General features: G+C 39.3%; 1 long non-coding RNA gene across 1 annotated transcript; it reads left to right on the top strand.

Moving 5' to 3' along the window:
- The first annotated feature begins 17 nt into the window (after nucleotides 1-17).
- Nucleotides 18-5252, top strand: LOC102500972 (uncharacterized). Its single transcript, XR_336933.3, has 3 exons — nucleotides 18-428; nucleotides 2244-2415; nucleotides 4448-5252. It is a non-coding gene; the product is annotated as an uncharacterized LOC102500972 (long non-coding RNA).
- Nucleotides 5253-7578: the final 2326 nt, after the last annotated feature.

Below are 7578 nucleotides of genomic sequence, written 5' to 3'. Positions count from 1 at the left end.
GCGGGTGGTTCCCCCCGCCGCCTCCGGTACGTGGGCGGGAGACACAGCCTCCCCCGGCCCGCACAGCCCAGCTCCGGCAGCTATGGAGATGCGTGCTGCGGCGGCACCTGTGCGCACACTGTGACACCCGCTATTCTGACACACGTGCGCTCTCACTGTCTCCAGACACCACGAGCCGCACGCGTTCACACCCACACTCACCTGCGGGGACCACGTGGGAGAATCTGGAGGGCTGACCCTGCTGCGGTACAGTCGCAGTGGCAATGATGCGAGAATCTTTTAACTCCCTCGCCGACTGGACTGTCAACTCCTTGGCGTCAGGGACGAGGTCGTGCTGGCTCAGCAGTGCCCGGCATCGCGCAGGCACTTCAGTAAACCTCCGTGGAGTGAGTGTGTGAATGAATTAAGTGGAACTGTGCACCGGGAAGGTAACAATTCCGACCCTTTAGTTAAAAGAATTTTACTGTCGTACGAAACTAAGCGGTGTTTCTGTGTCTTCTGTTCTAAGGTTCCAGGAAACCCATTTGTTCTGCCCCAGTATCTAGCACTGATGCCATCCCTACCTGAATTTGTCAACACCTTTTAGGGTAGGCACTGTTCCGCGTAATACATAGCCCGAAGCAGGTTGTAGGTATACAGAACAAATCAAGGATGTCGCTACTCTTCTGAGCTTTGGTAAGACTTCTCATTCCCCAGTTTATCTGCCAACCTGCCTTACCACGACCTTCCCCACTCGCTACCTGCATCCCATCCCAAATATTCTTACACTGACCCTTGCTTTCACTTTGGTTAGTTCCTAGAGAGCCGGTTCCTACTATTTATAGAAACAACGCTGGCATTTGACGTTGGCGGTGTATATATAGGGCAGATACACAACTGGTAATGGATAAGAAGTTGCAATATACTGGTTATTACAAAATTGCAGAGAATCAACTTTGGCCAGAGGCATTAGAATTAAGGTACTGTAATCTTGGTATCTGTATTGGGGGCCTTCTTCGGAAAACTGAGTTATCTGGCCTTTGCACTTCAAGTGGTAAACCCTCAATTCTGAACTCCCCTGCAGCTTGCTAAAATTGTAAAAGCTCTGTATTCAGAAAATGCAAGCACTGCAGCGCCAGACAGGAAGGAGCACGTTGCCAAGACATGTTGTTCAAGGCAGTTCCACAGGGGAAGGTTCCCAGTTCAGGTCTGAAGACATTCCTTAGTCAGGTCCTGAGACATGGCTTAGTACTCTGGCATGCTTGTGTCCATGAGGGAGGGGCGGATGAAAGCTGGGGTGAATCACTGTCTAGAAACCCTGTTACTGGTGCTTTCTTTCTCTGTCTTTACTCATGAGGAGATAAATGCAATTTAAAAAATTTTTTTTAAATAAAACACAATTCCTGAAGGCATCAGTCAACCAAATTCAGGATACCGTGTCTTCTACTGATTTAATCGCTCTGCAGAAATCAAGTTTTCAAAATTTATGAAAATTGTGTTCATAACACCTTTTATCCAGGTGCCTTGGACTACTTTAGAATAATCATTAAGCCTGTCACATCCCAGGGAGGCAGTTTTATGAGTCTCTTTATACAGCCTGGTAAGTAAGAAATTAGAGAGGCCACAGACTAATGACTGGGATAGGAAGCTGCCCAAGATAACACAGCCTTGTCTGTCAGTTCCCTCAGGTTTTAACAACTTTACTACTGACTCAGTCAAGAAAACAAGGCCAGGGACAGAATACAAAGAAGTCAAATGTAATAATAAGTTCCAATTAGATTTACTTACTCTTGGATAAATTACAGAATTGTGAAAATACTATTATATTTTAGTAAGTCAGCAAGTGACATGAAGATTAAGTCAGCTGGATCCCACATGTCCAACTGAGTGGCTCAAGTCCAGGACCTAGTGGCTTGAAAATTACACTAGGTGCAAGGGGGTACATGCCTAAAATCCTGAGGAGAAAAGAGGAGAAGGAGTGATGTCTTACTTTCTCTTTCTCTCTCTCTCTCTGTCTCCAGCAACTGTGTGTGTGTGTGTGTGTGTGTGTGTGTGTGTGTGTGTGTGTATCCAACTTAGCATTGTTGTGGGATCTGTATTTTGTTTAAATGGAAGAGAAACCTACCTCAGCTCTCATCCTTCCTTTTTTAAAGGGGGATAAGTGTCTTCAAAGCGCTGCAGCCCTCTTTGTGGTTACAAGTACTGTGTGTGGACTTGTATAAGCAAGCAAAAGTCACATGTCTTTTTACCTTTTAATTTTACAGCAGCTGCCTATAAATGCTGAAGTTCAAAACAACAAGTGAAGAAAATTACCCTGGTAATGAAAGGGTTACTGCTATTATATTGCTGCTAATCCAGTTTGGGGAAAACTTCAGGTTGCTAGGAGGAGATAACCAAGTCCATCCAAGAAGAAAAGCAAAGGACTAAAGAATGCAGGTGGGATAGTAGACAAGGCCACTCAAATAAAAGAGAGCATTATCAGTGTACAGGAGGATGTGCCTTCTAGAAACACTCAAGCCCACCCAAATCAGGAAGAGCCAGGTGTCAAATTTATCACTAAGTACCTGGAACCAATTTAAGAAAATTCCCAATGCTACAGCTGATCATAAAAGAAATTAGCATAAGGTGCTAGAAGGAAAGGAATGTTAATGATTACAGAATGGCAGAATGGCCATTCAGGATTCTGAAGGTTATTCAGCATATAACTGAAATAGATAGATAGATAGATAGATATCCAAAGTCATGATTTTTTCTGTTTTTCTATGCAAAAATGAGTCATGACTTTTCTGATAACCATATATTCATACATATTCAGATATATATATATATATATATATAGTATATGAGTGTGTATATATGTGTGCATATGTATATGCTATTTATACATATATCCATTCAGGATTCTAATAGTTATCTTCCTCTTACATGCATTCACCATATATATGAGATAAAGATAGATATTGCTGCATATATTCTCTCTATATATGTGTGTGTGTGTGTATATATATATATATATATATCTGCTTAAATCCCAGTCCTCTTTCCTGTATTCTCTATTGGGTCATCGGGAAAGTTACGGCACATTTTTACATAGAAAAATATCTTATGACTTTTCCAAAAACCTAATATATATGGAAACTTGATACTACCTACTGCTTTCTTTATGCATGATGAAAGGACATAGCAGATGCTCAGAAGCTTCGTAGAAATTAATAATTGTATTTCTAATGATGTCCGTTAGGTCAATTACAGTTGATGAGAGTTGTGTTAAAGAAACAAAACTGATCAGAGACATAGCTCCTGACATTGTCCTTGTACTCTTCTATTTCCCATCAAATAAAACAACTGTTAGGATTTTTTCTATTATCCTTCTAAATGTTTAAAGCCTAAGAACACTGTCCCAGCCTTCTAGTGATACACACACATCAATACACCTTAACAAGTTTCATAACGTTTGTTCACACCTATTGTTATCAAATATTTACAACTGATAGTGTTCCTAGTCCTTCTGATATATTATTTTAAGATAATATTTAAGATTTATCTACACAATTTCTTCAATGGGACATTAACTCTATGTCAATATTGTCTGATAGCCTTTTAAATATATTTATCACTGCTTGGATTTCAGGTATTAAAATTGAACCTGTTTATAACATTTTTAAAGAAAGCATACCAAGATATATCTTTTGATAGTGTAGTGGTTACATGGTTGAATTACCGTGGTAGATAGATAGATAGATAGATAGATAGATAGATAGATAGATAGATAAAGTTAAATAAAATAATTCTTTTTTTAAAAAAAGGGACTAGCAGATGGCATAATGGTTATGTTGCTGGACTCCCACATAGTCAATTGCAACTCAAGTCCAGGACCTGGCAGCTTAAAACGCTGGGTGCGTGTGTGTGCATGCCCAGAATCCCAAGAGGAGAATGGAGAAGGGATTATGGTTTGGCCATCCCCCTGGGGGCTGATTTCTCGCTTTCTGTCTCTCTGTCTTTATCTCTCCAGCAAGCACACATGCCCTATAGCAAACTAATAAATTTTTTTAAAAAGAAAGAGCATAGTAGATAAGCCCAGAAAGTGACAATACACACCACAACACAATGATATAAATCCAGCATAATTGTTTTTATTTATTCTGAATACTACTATGGGTGTACAATAGTGTACACATTTATAAATGGAATATGTAGTTTGCATGACTGCAAATGCTTCGTAGAGTGAATACCAATCAACTTTACGGAAGAGACAAACACTGAGAAAAGGGGATTCCCTGCATTAGAGAACTGATCAGCAAATTTGAGGGGTCATTAGACATGTTGTTAAGTAGTGACTATATTTTATTTTTGATAGAGAGCATGTGTGTGTGTGTGTGTGTGTGTGTGAGAGAGAGAGAGAGAGAGAGAGAGAGAGAGAGAGAGGGAGAAAATTACCCTTGACAAGTTGTCAATCCCCATTCTTCAGCCCTCCAGCTCCTCTTTGGTGAAACTTGGACATGTCCACAGGTACCCAGCATGCTTCAAGCCAATCCATGGATCCAAACCCTTGTCAGCTACATGGTTTCCAGCACTACCATTCAGTTTGCTATCAACTGTGCCACCAGGCTGAGCCTTAGCATGGTGCTTTTTAGGGCTGTTCATGAGTAGCATGCATTGCTACTTTGTTTTTCTTGCCAAATAAAATTTTATTGTATAGACATTTTGTTTATCCATCAGTGTGTAGACATTTGGGTTATTACCACTTTTTAGCATTTATGGATAATGCTGTTACAAACTTTGTGTCCAAGCTGTAGTGTAGACACAAATGTTTTCATTTGTCTTGGATATATATACTTAGCAGTATAATTCCTGTGTCATATAGTTACTCACATTTTTTGAGGGACTGCCAGACTCTTCCAAAGTGGATGCTCCATTTTACATTCCCATCAGCAGTACAAGAGGAGATAATTACTCTTAGATTCAGATGCTCCCTACCTCTTAGCTGTGAAATCCTGTGCCAAGTGTACATAACTCTCAACCTGAGTCCATCATCTGTAGAACAGAGATAATGATAGTATCTACTTCATGGGAGTGTTAATATTCCTGGTACAAAGTAAATCCTTAATAAATATTAGTTCCTCTCCTTCCATCTTTGGTATTTGGTTAGCAACATTTATTCTGTAACTCCCTATTAACAATAAGTGATGCATCCACATAGCTGGTGCTGAATAAATACTTTTCATGGGTAATTGTAAAAGCAATAAAAATTTATGTTTTAATACCAAAATAAATTTATCTCTTTTTACCTAGTATGGAACTAATACCTCGACTATAGAAGAGAACAAAGAAATGAGTAGCATTTTTTTCTGATATGGCAGTCTTAGAATTTTTTTCTGGAAACATTTTATATTTCTCCAGCCTTTTCTTTTAAAGAATTTCAAGGGCCAGCAGGTAAAGTGGTGGTTAAGGCACTAGACACTTCCAAATAGCCAACCATAGTTCAAGTCCCGGAACTGGTGGCCTGCTTTCTTACTTTCATTCTCTCTGTGTGTCTGTCTTTCTCTGATCAAATGAAAATGATTGAATGAATAAATAAAAATTAAATAATTCTGGGACCAGCAGGTGGCATAATGGCTATGTTGCTGGACTCTCATGTAGTCAACCCTGGTTCGAGTCCCAGACCCAGTGGCTTAAACTCACACTGGGAGCATGGACCTGTCACTTAAACTCATGCTGGGTGCGTGTACGTGCGTGCCCAAGATCCCGAGAGGAGAATGGAGGAGAAGGGATTGTGGTGTGGCCATACCCCCTGGGGGGTGATTCCTCACTTTCTGTCTCTCTGTCTCTCTTTGTCTTTCTGGTGAATGCACGCACCCTATAGCAAAAAAACTCTCCAAAAACTATAATACTCATAATAATAATAAATAATTATTTTTTTAAAAAGTTTCAAATATATGAGGGAATATCACGAAGTTCATGGGAAATAGAATTAAAAGTAAAAATATAAACAATTTGTCAACACGTTTATCAAGTTCACGACACTTGTGTCAGGGATGATACCAGCCATGTAAGCCTGGACCTAAGGAACTGAAGGTCCTGGGAATGTAACGGTATCAGTGCAGTCTCTTTTACATTATTAACTGAAAAACAAAAGCGAAAAAACTGCCCTTTAAACAAAAGGCAGTTTTTAACATGAAGAAACCAAAAGAAGTCAGGAGGAGCCAAATCAAGACTGTCAGGTAGATTCATTTAGATTTCCCATTAAAATTCTTGCAAAATTGGTCTTCTCTGATGTGAGGAGCATCGTGGTGGAAAAGGATATACTGGTGAAGCTTTCCCAGGCTTTTTGTGCTAAAGCTTTGGCTAACTTTCTCAAAACACTCTCAGAACAAACAGATGTTACCATTCTTTTGGCCCTCCAGAAAGCCAGCAAGCAAAATGTCTTGTGCATCCCAATAAACTGTTGCCGTGACCTTTACTTTTGACCAGTCTGCTTTTGCTTTGATTGGACTACGTCCATTTCTTGGTAGTCATTGCTCTGGTGATGCTTTGCCTTCAGGAGTGTATGGGTAAAGCCAAGTATCCTCTCCCATTACAGTTCTTTGAAGAACTGCTTTAGGGTCTTAATTCCATTTGTTTAACATTTCTGTTGAAAGCTCTGCTCTTTGCAGCTAATCTGAGTGAAACACTTTGGGCTCTCATTGAGCTGAACATTTGCTCATCTTAATTTTTAGTCAGAGGTGTATAAGCTGAACCCATGGAGACTTCTGTGGTGTTGGCTAGTGTTTCTGCTGTTTGTTGCCAGTCCTCTTCAATCAGGGAACAAATAAGATTAATTATTTTCTTCACGAATTGATGTGAATGGTTTGTCACAGCAGGTGTCATCTTCAACACCATCTCAACCCTTCTTAAAATGAGTTATCCATTTGTATGCAAACTGGTGATTTCTTGAGGCAAATCCTTGAGCATTATTCCCACAAACTTCATAAAGCATGATTTCATCTTTCTTCTTCCTTCCATACATAAAAATGTATGTTTTAATACCAAAATAAATTTATCTCCTTTTACCTAGTATGGAACTAATACCTCAACTATAGAAGAAAGCAAAGAAATGAGTAACATTTTTTTTCTGGTATTAGATGTGTGCATATTAGATGTGTGCTCTTGCTTCAATTTTAGCAGAATTCATGTTGCTCTGACAGGGGCTCCTTCTAAACTGATTTCTTATCCTTATTAGTGCCTCAAACTACATTCTGTTCAGATGTGGTTACTATAAGTTAGTATGAGTTTATTTGGTGCAAAAAATAATTGAACCCCATGCATAGTTTTTCTTTGATACATATTTCCATGAAATTCTTCAAGACTCCACATACAGAAGAATTCAAGGAAAATTACAATAGTCACCCATATATATAGACCAACACCTAGATTCAACAATCGCTAATGTTTTGCATGTTTGCATGTGTGTGTCTTTTGATAAGCTATTTGAGAGTAAGCTATAGATATCAACACACTTCACCACAAACACTCTCTTCTAAAAAGAAGAGTTTTCTCTAATATTACCAGTTACCACTACACACCTAAGAGAATGAAGTATAGGGCCAGCACCATAGCACA

This window comes from Tupaia chinensis, unplaced genomic scaffold (genome assembly GCF_000334495.1).
Source record: "Tupaia chinensis unplaced genomic scaffold, TupChi_1.0 Scaffold143796_1, whole genome shotgun sequence".
In the NCBI taxonomy this organism is placed as follows: domain Eukaryota; kingdom Metazoa; phylum Chordata; class Mammalia; order Scandentia; family Tupaiidae; genus Tupaia; species Tupaia belangeri.
Note: the sequence above shows the minus strand (reverse complement) of the source record. Positions and strands in the feature narration are given on the sequence as shown.